The sequence below is a fragment of the Cryptomeria japonica genome, chromosome 3 (genome assembly GCF_030272615.1).
Source record: "Cryptomeria japonica chromosome 3, Sugi_1.0, whole genome shotgun sequence".
NCBI lineage: Eukaryota > Viridiplantae > Streptophyta > Pinopsida > Cupressales > Cupressaceae > Cryptomeria > Cryptomeria japonica.
The window spans coordinates 612,381,299-612,400,249 of NC_081407.1; positions in this window are offsets into that span (position 1 = coordinate 612,381,299).

Sequence of the window (18,951 nt, forward strand, 5' to 3'; positions counted from 1 at the left end):
AAACTGAATTTAAAATAAAATAATATAAAAGAATCTGAATTTAAATCTCTTAAACTAAATTTAAATTCACTTATTAATTTGATTTTTCTTTGTATTTATTTATTCTTACATGTTATATACATATATTTCCCCTTATTTTTTTCTTTTAAACAATTTATATAAATAATAAAAAAATAAATAAATATATAAAAAAAACTCTTTCTAATTTTTTTTAAAAAAGGAGGGAAGGTACCCATGTGGGCCCTCCGCCTTGGCAGCCCAAGCTACCATTGGTAGCGCTGCTACCAAATGGTAGCAAGCCGCTACCTTTGGTAGTGCTGCTACCATTTGGTAGCAATTCGCTACCTCTAGTAGCGCTACTACCAACTGGTAGCAGTGCTGCCATGGGTACCTGTTACCTTCCAGCAGCGTGGGGGGGGGTTGTGACAATACATTTTATTTTATTTTTTTTCTATTTTTTTTTTTTTAATTTTTTGATAAAAATAACAAAACAGGCCTAGACAAAACTGCCCAAAATGTGTATTCAGAATTTAATTTATTGAATATATATATATATATATATATATATATATATATATATATATATATATATATTTTAATTTTTTTTCTAAAAAGAAATAGTATATGTAAGTATATCAAAAAGGATGAATAACTCACCAAAACACACAGTCTGAAAACACAATCTTATAACATTTTCTAGCAAACCCAATTTTGAAAAACAATCACATTCACAGCCATTTCTCTTCTCTTTTTTTTTTTGATTGACAAGGGTTTCAAAATAATAGAAGAAATTATTGAATAACCCTTCCATTAAGCAAATTTTTGGCACAAGGAAGCTCTCTTCTCACACAAAGATCCAACAAAACTAATCTTTAACCATTTTTTTTCTACAAAGAAACTTACTCATGGCAAATGATGGAAATTCTGAAAACCAAAATTTCAAGAACAACATACAAGCCTCTTTTCTCTCTCTTTTTTTTTTTTGTTAAAAACAACTTGAACAAATTGATAAAAGAGATTCCTACCTCAACAAGCTTTCCTGGAAAGATTTTGATGATGAGCCCCCAAATCTGCTGCTCTAAAACTCCATCTTTGTCCAAGATCCCCAATCTCTCCTCCAAAGACCCTTTTTTTTTCAAAAAAAGGACCAAAAGAAAGAACCCCCAAAAACATTTCCAAGCTAGGTTAAAAAATGAGAAACCCTATTTTTGCCCTAATTCTAAATTTTGAATTTAGGCATTTTTATTATTTTTAATTTTTTAATAAAAGAGAATGAAGAATGGAAATCGTTCCTTTCCATTATTCAATACTTCTTATTCATTTTTTCTTTTAAAATTAAAAAGCTCCCATTTCTTATTTAACTCTAATTTTAAATTTCTTCATATTACTTTAGTCAACACTTTATATTTTGAATTACTAACAAGGGTTAGGATATTTAAATTAATTTAAATTTCAAAAATCAATCCTTTATACTTTTTCAACTTAAAAAAAAAAAGAATAATTTCCTTTAAATAATAAATTTCTCCCTTTCTCTTCCAAAATACGAAAATGATTAATTTATTTCTATTTTCCCAAATGACTTAAATATTTCCTTTTTAAAAGGCATAACTCATTAAATTTGTTATTATTAAAATTAACTATTAAATTGACTCGCTATAACATAATAAAGCGACCTTTTTAAATAAATGACTAATCTAATGCAAGGGTCTTATTTATTCTAATTTCTCAACTACATATGCGTAAATGAGCACATTAATCCAAGTTAAATACCTTAAGCTTGCTACAATAATAATTAAAGCAATCTCTTTAAATTAACGAATAATCGTATAAAAGAAAACTACCTATTTTAAATTTCTAAGTTACTAATGTGTACGTCTACTCATTGAATTTAATACTTAGGATAACAAACTCCACTTACCCCGCGCAAGGCACGGAAACCAAGGAAGTCCACCAAATCACATGACACGCAATCCAATGAAAATAAAGCCTCACGAATCCACACACGATGCTCACCTGACCATGGCTAAGCCAAAACGAGAGCTTAATGACCCCCAAATCCGAATTCTAAGGAGGAAGGAGGTTTACTCAAACCTGCGAACCCCGAAGGAGATGAACCTCGCCTTAGGCGGTGTCATACCTGCAATCTTCTGCATCCATGAATCACGCAAGCATACATATACATATACATATTCAATGAAAGTGTTAGCTCAAGATTTATCACAAGGGTTAGGAACAATTACATTTACACAAGAATTGATGCAAAAGCACAATAATAAATATGCACAATTATTTATATTATCTAAACTACACATCGCATCACGGTTAACCTACCATTCAATAATGCCACATAGGAAGTCAACCAAGGTCAAATGGGTTTTACAAGTTTGACTAGGGTATGGGCATTACATTCTCCCCCCCAGGCTCCGACTTACCCTTGGAAGTCGCAAAGCTAAACGGAAGTCCTGCAACACTTATTAGCCCTTAAACTCAATTAACAATCATCAATTTGCACAACCAACTATTTTGCCATCGTCTTAGAACCTTATTCATGAATCCTCTACAAGTGTCATCATCCATTAACAAAAATGCATCTAACATCATCCACATCTTCAAATATTCTATAATTTACACACAATCATAGTAAGGATACGAGACTTTTCCCTTTTTATTACACCAAATTTAAAGCAATTAAAATATATAAGCACAGTTATCATACTCATTTATCAAACATGACAAGAAAATATGCTCTCAATGTCAATTTCTTTCACCAATTCATCTCTTTCACAAAACTTTATCACATAGAACTAGCTTCAAGTATCAATTTTTTTTACAACCAAGTTACTTTCGACAAATAAGAGCAACGTAAGAACTCAATTGTTTACACTTTTTAGACATACAAGAACCTTTCCAATGACTATGCCCCATAACATAGTGACCAATTAATACCATTTATTCCATGATTGCACATAATATCCATCCACAAGACTGGTTTGCACAACACAATAAGCCACATGTGAGCATGTCTAATGCTCGGTCAAAGGTAACATATATGATCCACATCTCTATGCCTTCTCTCAGAATAAATACATGATCAACAAATGTCCAACCTCTCACTCGAGGGCTTGATGGTGCTAGGGTACACCATAGCGGTGCTACCTTCCATACAAGTCCCTCGTGAATATCCCTTGTTGTGCAAGGTGTTTAGCCTCCAAGAGATAGTCACCACTCATAGGTAGGTAGTGGATCCTAGTTGTTTCACAGCCTCACATACCTCCATCCTCAAGGTTCCCTATGTCTACTTCCTCGTATACACTCATCCAAGACCGTCTCCTACGTTCTTGGAGAGGAATTCACATTGCAACACAAGACCAGCATACGAAAACAACAAGGATAAACCGGCTTAGCCACCAAAGTACAAAAGAGTAAACATAATACTTGTCAATTTCAACAATAAAACAAGAAAATAATTTCCAGATTTGAAACATCAAATCAAGTAAGATCAAGTTTGCAAGATCGTGGCTAAACTGTCAAGGTCAAAGTAAAATAAATTGCTGGCCCACAAAGAAACAATTAAATAAATAAAAGAAAATCATAAGTGCACATTACATCACTATGTGACTAGTTGGTAGCCACCAACGAGGAAGGAAGGAACAATCGTCTAGCTATCCTAGTAGCTCATCATGTGGTGTGGCCAAGTCACACATCCGCATGGCATGGCAGTGTGCACCTCGGCATCACCCCGCATCACGTCGTCACGTGGCATGGCTCTACCCTATACCTAGCGGTAGGCCACATGGAAATGTCTACTACATCCCGCATCATGTCTCAGCATAGCATGGCAATACTCCAAGCGGACAAGGCACGCAATGGACGTATCCCGCATGGCAGTGTACCCCGCGGATAAGGCACGCATTGGTCACACTCCGCATAGCAATGTTCCTCTCAGGATACTCGCCGTAAGCTAGAGGTATACATGGCTAAAGTCTACCCACAAGTCTACCAACACTAGTCAGTTGGCAACTTATGTAAGAAAATAACACGCCTCTCATGAAGACAAGGCAACAGATGCTCCAATAAAATCCATCAATATGCTCAAAAACTATCATCTATATGCTCAAAATAAGGGATAGGAATGAGGCTGGCACACATGAACCTCGTAAATCGGTTCATCACAAGGGGAAGTATAGAGTGCACCAATGTTATAGCTTCATTACAAAACTATATTTTTCCTCAAAATAGGGAAGCTAAAGTTGCTTTGCGTTGACATTACTCGTACACTGTTCATACTATTCAAGGAATGGTGACTTCTACTACTACCCCTTCACATACTGACTTATCAACAACCCGTGGGTTGGCACTCAGTAAGGAAACAAATAAGCAACATCACATAGATAGGTATGGTTTCCCATACTCATAGGAAAACATATTCCTCATGGTTGATTACTTCACCATCCCATGGGCACACTTAGCAAGTACGGGTTTCTTACAACACACATAGAATAGCACCATCACTGGTTTAGTCACATTTATGGGGAGTAATTTACATTATGCTAACATATAGTTAAGGGAACTTTTAATTATGCTTTACACATGAATCACCAAAATAAAGTTTACTCTAGATCCACGTACTGAAATTTTCAACAATTCAAATTTACACAAAGAAATAACATCATTCAGATATCTTTCTCAATCTTCCCTAAGCATTTTCGTTTACATTACTAACTATGCAATTTCTCTTTCCAAGATGAAAAAAACTTTCCCCTTTCAATTAGAAGCCCAAAGCAACATACAATTTCATATGCGTTATAAGAATTCCTTTACATCACTGCATTCTAAATAGTATTTCAAAAACAACAATTCCTACATTTTAGACAAGAGGAAGAGAGTTGGAAAAATCAACTATTTCCTACGAATACACAAGAATTTCAAGATCACACCATATTGCTCTGATATAAGTCTATCATTTTAGTTGCATGGTTTTCATTTCACTATCTTTTTGGAAGGTGCCAAAGCATCCTAACATGTTCTAATCATTATTGTTGCACTATAATGTTCTAGTTTTCCAAACAAGAATTCAAGACAACAAAATTTTCTTTTGTAATACAAGTCTTCTTGAGCACAATCACTATTCGTAATACAATACAATCCAATAACACATCAAAATTTAACATTGAAAATTTATAATACGACAAGGAGGTAAATGAAGAGCTACCTACTAGATATTACACATTTAAAGCATACAAATTAACAAGTCTTTCATTTCCTCTTTTCGAAACATAATAAGACAATTATCTATATCCAAAGCAAGTTAAATGGTGCGTCACTTAATAGGTCCTAAATCACACTAGTTGAATAAGCACATAAAACCATCTTTTGAGGCACACATTAATACACTCCTGAAGCTACTACAACATGTCCTCTTTTGGTTTTCCTTTCACACCAAGCAATTTTCACAAAATCAACTATACGCATTTTATTGCACCTTACTTAAGATGGGATTTAATTATATTACTCCTACCAAGCACATGGAGAACCCTTTAATGCAAACATACCATTTTCTATCATTAACCAACAATTAACTCCTAAACCAATCCCTTTCACAATCTAAAAGACAAAAATGTTATAAGGCTCACACAAGGTTCAAGAAATATCATTCTTTCTCTTGCAATAAGAAAATTTAAATAAGAGATAATTACCCATATCAAATCCTTTTAATTCACTAGAGAGAGAGAAGAAGAAGAGTCATAATCACTCAATGTACTACATAATAAGCATTAACATTTGCCATACTAGTCTTTCAAGTGGACAATCATTAAAATAGATCAAAACCATAAACAAGCACATTTCGTACTTTTAGATTCAAGATATTAACAACTCACCCAGATGGATTAGTCAAAGAGTAAAATAATTCAAGATCAAATCAAGATCCAAGGTACATACATCTGTCTTTCAAGGTAAGAGAAATCATAGACCAAGACCTCAGTAAGCAGACAAAACACCTATAATTATTCCCAAAACACCCACATCAATGAGGTGAAAACACGGTGTGAACACACACGTTAAACACAAGTAGGGTTTGTTAAATCACACCCTCACATCAAGGTGGAAAAGCATACAACATAAGGTAGACACACACACACCAACTAAGGGCACAAGTGAAACCAGAGATCCCAGTGTTGCAACATGGGCTCTGATACCAAGTGTAATGCCCCGCCAGGAAACCCCAAAGGGTTTAAGTTAAAAACTCTCAATTAGAATGTAAATATTTTTTTTTAAAAATAATAGTTAAGAGTGTTCATAATTAGACACAACATTAAGATACATTGGAGTTATCTGAAAACTTAGATAGCACAGCAGAAGGCTAAACGATCCTAAGGAGTTTCCCAACATGATTACATAACCTTACACCAACTCAACTTGCGTCAGTTGATCCATTAAACTGGATATCTTAATTACGAGATAATGCATAGATCTTGATTATATATATGCTCAATGAAGAGACATCTTAGAATTTAAGGAAGCATTCATTTAGTTTGGGTGGTTGGGAGGCCATCGAGAGGTTATTAACTCAATGCACTTTAATTCATAATTTCATTAGGAGGCCTCCCAATAGGTTCAAGCGTTTAATATAACAAAGTTCGTTCATTTGGTTTTAAGTTAATCACCCACATTTGATATCTTAATTAGATATTAAAAGTTTGGTTAATAAGATGAGATACATTCATTAAGGATGAAACTACAAATTAATAGAGTGAGGTCCCTTCATTTGATTTCATACATAGCCAACTAATGAGTTGTAGTTCTTTTATGAAAGTTAAAATGTGAGTAGCCATAGAATTCATTGAAGTTTTAATAATGCTAATAGATGGCTAAATTCACTAAGGTGAAAATGTATTAGGACCACATGAGTTCATCCTTTTAAATTAGAATATAGTTAGCAAGATGATATTCATCATTACATGATTAAAACATGAGTACATAGTGACGTTCTTTCATTAGGATTAAAGTATAATTATCTCATTGCATGTCACTCCTTTTTAATCAAATAAGGTTAATATGAAGAGATACATTTACTAAGGTTGAGATAAAATCAACTATACCAATACTTCCCATTTTAGTTCAATCTTTAGCAATCATAAGAGATTCTTTCATAAAGATTACAATTATGGATAAATAGTTGAGTCCACCCAATTATCAAGTTAATTTTGGTAAGGATTATTGTTAAGATTAAAACGTGAAATAACTAAACAAATTCGTCCAATGTAGTGAAACATAACTAACATGGCGTCATTCATTTAAGAAGATAAAAGTAAATACCTATATGATGTTTATCCTTTAGTTCCCAACTTAGAAATTTTAACATTAATTCTGTCTTTGTTTCCCATACTCATTTGTTCAATTTACATGCTTAATAACAAGTTAATCCAATGATGTAATCTAGCAAGATTCTCTCCGCTATTACAACTTTTAATTTACATTATCAAAATAATCTTTCCATATTCTTAATTACAATCTTCCATGAACTTGATTTCTACATTTTCCAAGATGAATATTTTATGCTCTTAGATTTAAATTCATTAATTTTCCATCGTACACTTTACAAGATAACAACCATACATGAAAACTTAAAGCATAAATCAAAGGAAGCTAAAACATCGCATAACACAGATATGATCTTGGAGTTCACCCCTAAAGGGCTACATCTCTGGGTCTGCTCAACTGCAAGACCCCTCTGGCATTTAATATAGTTAAGATTACAAATTTACATGTCTTTTACATCTCTTCCCTTTAGGCGACACATCCATTATACAAAATCTACCTCGATTGATTATTACATAGTGATCCCTTTTAGAAGTGGGTCAAATTGAATCATGACAAAAAAACAAACAAACCTAGATTCTCTTGTTTGACGGTACCCTAACTAGGGGCTTGACCAACTTATGACCAAACACTAGCATATCAAGTCTTACCATGGCATAACCAAATTCTATTATAGAAACTTAAACCTACATAGGCATTATCCGGTAGAGGTACTTGTTTACCATATCGTTTTAACCATTAACGTCGATCAAGTTTATGGGTTTGCTAAATTAACCTTTATATAAAAAAAAAACAATTGACCTTAATCCACCATTAATACTTAGTCCATGTTAATAATATGTATTAACTCAAGCATGACGTAGTCAATATGAAATTACTAACTTGTATTAAAGGATGAATTTACTAAGCATTGGTTATCTAAATCCAAATATGATTTAATAATCTGAGATTAAATATTATAAACGAAACTGAATTTAAAATAAAATAATATAAAAGAATCTGAATTTAAATCTCTTAAACTAAATTTAAATTCACTTATTAATTTGATTTTTCTTTGTATTTATTTATTCTTACATGTTATATACATATATTTCCCCTTATTTTTTTCTTTTAAACAATTTATATAAATAATAAATAAATAAATAAATATATAAAAAAAACTCTTTCTAATTTTTTTTAAAAAAGGAGGGAAGGTACCCATGTGGGCCCTCCCCCTTGGCAGCCCAAGCTACCATTGGTAGTGCTGCTACCAAATGGTAGCAGGCCGCTACCTTTGGTAGTGCTGCTACCATTTGGTAGCGGTTCGCTACCTCTGGTAGCACTGCTACCAACTGGTAGCAGTGCTGCCATGGGTACCTGTTACCTTCCAGCAGCGTGGGGCGGGGGGGGTTGTGACAATACATTTTATTTTATTTTTTTTCTATTTTTTTTCTAAAATTTTTTGATAAAAATAACAAAACAGGCCCAGACAAAACTGCCCAAAATGTGTAGTCAGAATTTAATTTATTGAATATATATATATATATTTTAATTTTTTTTCTAAAAAGAAATAGTATATGTAAGTATATCAAAAAGGATGAATAACTCACCAAAACACACAGTCTGAAAGCACAATCTTATAACATTTTCCAGCAAACCCCATTTTTGAAAAACAATCACATTCACAGCCATTTCTCTTCTCTTTTTTTTTTTGATTGACAAGGGTTTCAAAATAATAGAAGAAATTATTGAATAACCCTTCCATTAAGCAAATTTTTGGCACAAGGAAGCTCTCTTCTCACACAAAGATCCAACAAAACTAATCTTTAACCATTTTTTTTCTACAAAGAAACTTACTCATGGCAAACGATGGAAATTCTGAAAACCAAAATTTCAAGAACAACATACAAGCCTCTTTTCTCTCTCTTTTTTTTTTTTTGTTAAAAACAACTTGAACAAATTGATAAAAGAGATTCCTACCTCAACAAGCTTTCCTGGAAAGATTTTGATGATGAGCCCCCAAATCTGCTGCTCTAAAACTCCATCTTTGTCCAAGATCCCCAATCTCTCCTCCAAAGACCCTTTTTTTTTCAAAAAAAGGACCAAAAGAAAGAACCCCCAAAAACATTTCCAAGCTAGGTTAAAAAATGAGAAACCCTATTTTTGCCCTAATTCTAAATTTTGAATTTAGGCATTTTTATTATTTTTAATTTTTTAATAAAAGAGAATGAAGAATGGAAATCGTTCCTTTCCATTATTCAATACTTCTTATTCATTTTTTCTTTTAAAATTAAAAAGCTCCCATTTCTTATTTAACTCTAATTTTAAATTTCTTCATATTACTTTAGTCAACACTTTATATTTTGAATTACTAACAAGGGTTAGGATATTTAAATTAATTTAAATTTCAAAAATCAATCCTTTATACTTTTTCAACTTAAAAAAAAAAAGAATAATTTCCTTTAAATAATAAATTTCTCCCTTTCTCTTCCAAAATACGAAAATGATTAATTTATTTCTATTTTCCCAAATGACTTAAATCTTTCCTTTTTAAAAGGCATAACTCATTAAATTTGTTATTATTAAAATTAACTATTAAATTGACTCGCTATAACATAATAAAGCGACCTTTTTAAATAAATGACTAATCTAATGCAAGGGTCTTATTTATTCTAATTTCTCAACTACATATGCGTAAATGAGCACATTAATCCAAGTTAAATACCTTAAGCTTGCTACAATAATAATTAAAGCAATCTCTTTAAATTAACGAATAATCGTATAAAAGAAAACTACCTATTTTAAATTTCTAAATTACTAATGTGTACGTCTACTCATTGAATTTAATACTTAGGATAACAAACTCCACTTACCCCGCGCAAGGCATGCAAATCGAGGAAGTCCACCAAATCACACGACACGCAATCCAATGAAAAGAAAGCCTCACGAATCCACACATGATGCTCACCTGACCATGGCTAAGGCAAAGCGAGAGCTTAATGACCCCCAAATCTGAATTCTAAGGAGGAAGGAGGTTTACTCAAACCTGCGAACCCCGAAGGAGATGAACCTCGCCTTAGGCGGTGTCGTACCTACAATCTTCTGCATCCATGAATCATGCAAGCATACATATACATATACATATTAAATGAAAGCGTTAGCTCAAGATTTATCAGAAGGGTTAGGAACAATTACATTTACACAAGAATCGATGCAAAAGCACAATAATAAATATGCACAATTATTTATATTATCTAAACTACACATCGCATCACAATTAACCTACCATTCAATAATGCCACATAGGAAATCAACCTAGGTCAAACGGGTTTTACAAGTCCGACTAGGGTATGGGCATTACACCTTCCTAGCATGACATTGTTTGAAGCCCTAGAATTGATCATACAATTCTTTAGAACTCCTCCATTTATAATAACACTTGGAAAGAAAGGATCCACATTATCAGGGCTCTCACCTACTATATCTTCAAGATAAATTTGGAGAATCTGAGAAACTATTCCCTCTAACTCTTTATCCTTTGTCTCATTTTTATTCATTAATTCCTTTACATTATGACAAACATTCTAATGTTCAATCTCAATAGAACGAGAAACACCCTTGACCCAGACCATGGATTTCTCTCCATACTCTTCAATTCTTAACATTTCTTGTAAAGGAACTTTAACTATAATCTAAGAAAGCAAATGAAGCATATCAGTAGGTGTGTAATTTGGCATTTCAAGAGACATACCTAATTGTTCTTCATGTTTCTTTGGTTTGTTGCCTCCAATATTTTGTGTGTTCTTCACATCTTCTTCAACAGGTGGAGTAAATTTTCAACCATTTTTGTCTTCACCTTAGGTGAAACATTTTTCTCATTAGGTTTTACAACCTCAACTTTCTTATCCCACTCCTTTCTCTTGACCTCCTTAATTTTGATTGCATCCTTCCCTAACTTATCCTCCTTGACCTCCTTGCCTTTATATTTTAATTATTTGACAAATAAACTAGAAGGCTTTCCCTAGTCTTCACCAATAGTTTTGTTTCTCAATTAATAATTACTTTTAACCTGAGCTATCATAGCAACTATTATTTTGGGAATTTCTTCATTTGAGAGTCTTCTCAAGGATACAGAAATCTCACCTTGTTCAACATTACACATTCGATCATCAATACATAACTCTTCATCAGAAAAAACTTGTTGATGATATGATTCATTTATTTTCCTTTGATGATCTATATCCAAGTCCTCAGTTTCAATGTTAGAAGAATATTATGCTTCTCCAAGATAAGAAGTAATCATGAGACAATCAACATTGTCACCTTCAAAAGGTTCTTCCTTTTCTTCATGTAGCTCATCCCTAGTAGAAATAAATTATGCTATAGCACAATATTCAAGTGAATGGGGTGATTGACAAGAAACACACCAAGGTGTATCCTCAGCCATATTCATTGTGTGTTTCTGCAATGGGTTAGGAGTTTTTTGTTCCTGTTTGCCCTTTTGCTACTGAAAAGGTTTTCCATCCTTCCAATTTGTGATGTAAGGATAATCCTGCAATCTTGGTGGTCTATTAAATTTATTAAACTATGGCTTTTCTGGTATAGGACCCTTATCATTCTTTGCCATAATTAATTTTATATCCTTCAAGGTATTAAGTACCTTATCCCATTTGTCTTCCTCTTTAGGTTTTGACCCTAAAGACTTTTCAACATTGTCTTTGGCACTCTTAGAAAATATAGGATCCTCTCTCCTTCCAAGCGTACCTGAAGCTCTTATATTCCCTTCAACATTAATAGTTATCCTAAAATAATCTCTAAGAGTTTTATGATCTTTATCTCTAAGGATTTATGCCATTTTTGTATCAAATGCATTCATATATGTGGTCAGACAAACATTATCATCTAACCTTAATGTGAGGCCCTACCCCGATTCAGTTTGACATTTTCAGTTATTTGCATATTGAGACTATTATGGATGCTTTATTTTATGCATTATGGACTTAGAACACATATGATACCATGATTTGGACGCACTGACATTTGTTGATGTTTTATTTCATGCATGATGATTATGGAACCTTAGATATGTTACTAGAATAGAATTACATTATGATGGTGAATGTCATTTGCAGGATTTTATTTTGATGAAAGAAAAATGATGCATATTTATGAATGGTTCATTTTTGGGAAATTATGTTGGTTGCTTATGTGAAATTGAATGTGAAAACAAATGAGGAATTGAATTATTGTTGCTTAATGTATGAGTGTTTGATTTGCAATAGAATCCATGTATTTGATTATGAATAATTGTGATTATTTGGAGTTACTAATGTGTTAATTGAGATGCGCAGGAAATTATCCATGTGACCATGGAATTTATGGAGAATCAAGCCTAGACCAATGTGCGTTTGTTGAGCCGGGAGTTGTCTATTTGGGGAGACAACACCCCTCCCCTTGTAACGTATTTTATTTGTGATGTGTATAATGCTTGAGTGTAAAATTTAATTTATGTGTAATTATGTAACCCTTCAAGAGACATATTCCATGTGTAATTTTTATATTTTATTTTTGTTGTGTCACTTGACACATGTGCTGATTAAGTGTCATTGAGTTGACTTGTCTCTTGGAGGGAGTTTTGTTTCTACCCAAGCCATTCAAAAACATGAGTGTGGTCCCAAATTTGTCTTGGATAGGGAGTCATGGGAGTGGTCAACTTATGCTTGACCCGTAGGTAAACTTCAGTGGGGTTTCCAAAGGGTTTAATGGACTCCTAGGGTAAGTTTCTAGGCTTTTCCAAAGGTCCTAAGGGTATACCTATGGGTTAGGGGTGTTTTGCAACATGTGGCTTCTCCCATGTGACTATGAAGTCACTTCAAAAAGTGATAATTCCAAGATGCACGAAAATTGAACTTAGAAAGTTCTCCCTAGGATAGAGAACCTTCCCTTTAGGAGTCAAACTCTCTTCCCCATCTTCTTCCACCTTTTCCCTTTCCAATTTTAGTAAAGTGCAAGAGTTTGGGAAGGGCAACCAATGGGAACTCACACCTCACCCAAGGGGTTGGGAAGTGTGTGAGAGGCCTTCTTAGGCAAGATTTTGCAAACTTAGTGAGTAATCACCCACTCTCCTTTCTTGGAGATTTTGCTTGTTTTGAAAAAGTTAGTAGGACTTGGCATCTTGAGTGGAATTTTGGGAGAAAAGATAGTGGAAATTGGGCAGCTCATCCCCAACTAAAGTTAGCAAACCTTTTGGCAGAATAAGGTTGGTTACTCCCTTCTTTCTCTTGTTATGTTGTAAATGATAATTTGTGTTGTTTTGTGAAATGAAAGAGTTGTGTAAGATTGTGCTTATGTAGTTTTTGGTTGAAGTTAATATGTGTAGTTTTCCTTTCTATGTATTTATTTGTGTTTTCTTGTGGTTTTTGGGAGTGTCCAAGATCTCCTATCCTTGGGAGGGTAGGAAGATCTTGGGGTGGAAGGAGTTTGACAGCCATGGGTGAGAGGCTCTCCTTATGGAGAGTGTTCTCAAGGGAGTCCTTGGTGACCCTTGATGCATATCCTTGTGTATGCATTTGGGGGTCATAAGGGGAGCATATATGGCCTTGAGCCTTTTGGGGGGCATAAGGTTTGTGAAATGTTTGGGTTGCATTTGTGTTGCCATGAGGTGGCTAATGTAGTGTTGTTCTTTTGGCATGCATTCTCCCCATTGGTACATGGTCCACTTCCACCCATGGAAGAGTCACCATGAAAGTGGTGAATGTGAAGCTTGGGAAGGGGAATTTTGATTGTAAATGTGTTCCTATGTTCTTAGTGGTTTTGTGTGTGTGTAACCCGTCTAGTGCTTGGTTCTCCAAGCTCGGGGGTGGCTTCTAGTAAGCCTAGGCTGGGAGGTGAGCTTCCCATGGTCAAAATATGTTTTAATGCAGGTTGCATGAGAATGGGAAGAGATGGTTTAAGGAGCTATGTGGCTGATTTTTGTTGCAGAAAAATGTTTAAAAAGATAGGGAAGAAATGGAAGCATTCAATGTTGTAGTATTTGCCTTCAAAAAATAAAAGTTGTATTATTTTTAAGTAACTATGTAGAGAAATACATTGTAGGGTGTTCAACCCATTTGTATTCAAGATTATTTTTGTGTACATGAAATTACTTGATATCTACTTGATAATGAAATATTTGTTACTTTCTATCCCTATTTCTAGTAGTTGCAAATGAAAAAGTAATGTATTAGATTTTATGAAAATTTTTATGTTGCAAAGGAATAGTAGATGCATTTTATTTTACATGTATTCTGCAAATAGATGAAAATCAGGTTGCTGTAAATTTAAACAGTCCATGAATTATCTATTAAATACTGCAAGGAAATTTATTAAAAAGTCTTTCATTTTGATGTTTATTGCAGAAATTAAAACTGATTAAAATAGTTCCTTTCTTTCAAAAGAATATTTAGCTTTTATCATTTATTACCTTTAGATGTTGTTTGGACAAATTGGTTTTATATACAGTTCTGAAAATATTTTAAAACAGCATGATAACCTTGTTTTACCAGTCCTAAAAAAAAAAAAAAAAATTTAAAAAAAAAAAAAAACATTTATATAAACTTAAGTATATAGATATGTATATATATATATAAATATATATATACATATATATATAAATGTCTTTACATAGTAAATACATCCTGTTTATTCCTCAAAAAAAATCAGGTTTGATAGATTTATTAATCAAGTTATTCAAAACTTACTCACACACACACATATATATATAAATATATATATATATATAAAATTTCAAAAATGAGAAATCTGCCATACCTGAAAACAACAGTGCTATATATATATATATATATATATATATATATATATATATATATATATATATATATATATATATATATATATATATATATAATTTAAAAAAAAGAAAACAAGCAAACTACACCTATCTTACCTTATATATATATATACTTGCTTGAAAAAAAAAAAAAAAACCAAAACAAAAAAAAAACATTTTTTTTTAACTTCGCATTAATGTTTTTTTGAAAGCAACTGAATGTATATCGGGCAAGCTGCACCACTGTGTATACAGTGGTCGGCGTGGCGCGGGAGGCGCCCGACCGCCACTGTGGTTACCCACAGTGGGCGGCGCCCAACCGCGCTGTGGGTAGCCACAGTGGCGCCCGGGGGGAAACACCCCCGCCCACTGTGTCCTCCTCCGCCCGCATTTCCAACCTCGCACCGCTACCGGTGGCACCGTCTGCGGTTAACCTAGATCGCTGCCGTAAATCCTTGAGCCGCCCGCGCTACAAGTCCACTCCGCCCTCCCTCCGACTCCTTCGCTGTGTAACATGGAAACAGTTCGGACTTCTCCGCCCGAAACTTGTGGATCATGCAACAAAAAAAAGAAGGGGCGGCTCGGGTCTAGCCCTGCGCGCCCTTCCCACGGCCGCCGCCTCACATGCACTCACATATGTTTGGGAGTAAGAAAAAAAAAAGGGGGGGCTAGAAGGGTGTTATCCATTTCGCCCTAACCCTAGTCCGGGTTAGGGCAACACCACAAGTTTTTTTTTTAATTGGAAATGTGTGTGTGGTGTGGGGAGAAAGGAATTATAAATTAAAAAGAAAAAGGGATTTAAACCCCTACTCCTCCCTTGGGATAACAAACTTGGTAAATGAGTATAGTTAGCTTTTATATATATATATATATATATATATATATATATATATATAAATATATATATATATATATATAAATATATATATATATATATGTAATTAGGTGATTAAATATTTTTGTAAGACATATTATTATATAAATATCTATATATATATATATACTTAGATATATATATATAGATATATATATATATATATATATATATTCATATATATAAAAGTGGGATCGTAATGGTATTTAATTTGAGATAAATAGTTAGATGTAAAGATGTGATTGAATACTTTTGTTTAATACTGGGCTTATGTAGAAGAAATATTAAGGGAGGGTTTTAATACTTAGATGGATTAGTTATAAAATAAAAAAAATTAAGGGGGGGGGGTAGAGGGGTGTAAACACTGAGTTTTCTAGTAGGGCCAAAAAGGGTCAAATAATGTATATGATTATAACGTAATTTTAAATTATGGAGGACCGAATTAAATAAGGTGTTTAAAGGCACGATGAATTTTAAATTAAAATTTCTAGTGGGCTAAGGAGGATAAGATAAATTTTAAGACGCTTATATTAGTCGTTGTATTTAAGATTTATTTTATTTATTAATAGAGCTTAGTGATTACCCCTTTTTGGGGAAATATTAGCTCATTGGTGACTGAGTAAACCTAGTATCTAAATTGAATTTAATTACCCGATTGACACAAAGGTAATTAAGACCTAATCCAAAATGCATTTTTATATTCAAATTAATCTCACTAAGTTGCATTATTTTAATTTAGTTAGTCGATAATTAGTTAAGTATTTAAAAAAAAAAAAATTTCGTTCGTGCCCAAAAGTTGGGCATGACATTTTGGTATCAGAGCAAGGTTGCCAACACTAGGGAACCTTACTCCATTACGTTTCGCTACAATTATTTAATTAATTAAATTGTATTTAATTTTATTTTTAAACTAGCTAAAATATTTTCTCCTAAAAATAGTTATTTATTTCATTTTATTTTATTCTCTTAAAAAGGATGCCTCCAGCTACGCGACAAGCTCGCAAACGTGGTAGAGGCCCTAGGCGTGCACGCATGGCACGCGAAGAGGTCATTAGGGAGGAATCGGTTCAGGAAGTGGACCCAGCAGCTCCTCCCGAGCAACCAGCTGACCCGAACCGAGACATCTTGGTAGCTCTTCAGAACCTGATTGGACTAGTACAGGATAGGCTTCCAGCAGTAGATCATAATGTTGAAAACCAGAACTCAGGAAGTCATAGGACAGTGGAACGGGAACGGAGTAGGAGTCCACCTCCTAATCCCGTAGAGAGTCAGGCTGTGCATGAGCCCGAACCCATTCACCTACCAGCACCACCTCCAGCCGTAGCACCAGTGTATATTGAGAGGGCACGTAGAGATCCAGGGGATCTAATCAGAGAGGTTATGCGACTTCAGCCACCATCATTTGGAGGATCTACCGATGGGGTAGAGGCAGAGGCATGGCTTTTAAGCCTAGATAGGTGCTTTGCATTGCGCTCTTATGAGAGCAATCTAAAAGCACGTGCAGCGGTTCACCTATTGCGAGGAACAGCCTCCACATGGTGGAGACAGGAAGAATATAAGTGTGGATTAGAGATAGAGACCCTCACTTGGGAGATTTTCACAGAAAGATTCAGGGAGAGGTATTTGTCAGAGCATTTCAGACAGCGTAGGGTGGATGAGTTTCATGACCTCCAGCAGAAGGGTATGTCAGTGACACAGTACGAGAACAAGTTCTTTGAACTATTACCTTATGTAGACTACCTGAAAGATGAAAAGCTTCTCGTCAACCGATTTATCAGAGGATTGAATTCTGGCATAGCAGGTCCAGTGAGAATGGCCGCTCCAGGGAGCCTCCGGGTTGCCGTGGAGAAGGCTTTGATAGCCGAGGAGATTCAGGCCAGACCACATGACTCGAAGGATCGGTTTCAAAACCGTAATCCTTCACCACAGACTTATGGGTTTCAGAAACCCCATTGGAAAGGTAACAACAGGCACTCATCGGGGTTCTCCAAACCCCCTCCTCCGCAGCAGTCACAGCAGAACCAGAGGCAAAAGCCTCCGCAGAATCAGCAGGGCACAAAGCCCAAGCAGTGGCAGTCACAGGGTCAGAGGCGAGATCAGAAATCTCAGGCTCCTTACACACCTCCGGCTAGGACTCAGCAGTCCTCTAGAGGTGGGTACAGTGGTTCTAGTAGGACAGGGGGACAGTCTTTCTCCAGACCACAGGGAGTACAGTTTCAGGCACGAGGCCCTTGCTTCACATGTGGAGCCATGGGACACATAGCGAGAGAGTGTCCTCAGGGTCAGATGACAGGAAATCAGAGGATGGCAGCATCAGAGCCGACAGTTGGGGACATGGGCAAGTCCCACAGAGTCTTCGCAGCGGTTGACAATCGCCAGGCAGAGCATCAGGCCACGGTTATTGAGGTAGCAGGTATGATCAGAGGTAGCAGTGTATCTATCTTATTTGATTCAGGAGCTACTGATTCTTTTATATCTCCATTGGTTGTGGAGCGTTGCGGGCTAGTGGCAAATAGGCAAGAGGTCAGTTGGGAAGTGGAATTAGCTTCAGGGGCTAGAGTGTCAGTGGAATCAGAGGTTAAGGGATGTCAGCTTCAAATTGGCAACATCACCACCTTAGTAGACCTTAGAGTTACACCACTTGGATCCTATGGCGTTGTACTTGGCATGGATTGGCTTTATGCCCACAGAGCCAAGATGGATTGTCGCCTGAAGAGGATCGAGTGCGAGGATGATCATGGCTCTCCTATAGTGATCACTGGAATTCAGAGACCCGTGTCTCTTCGTATGATCTCCGCCATGCAGCTTAAGCGGAGCATGCGAAAGGGATGTCAGTTATTTGCCATCACCATTAGTGATAGAGAAGAAGAAGAGGAAAAGGAACCATCTATTGACGACTATCCTATCCTTAGAGAATTTGCCGACGTTTTTCCTTCAGAGTTACCTGGTA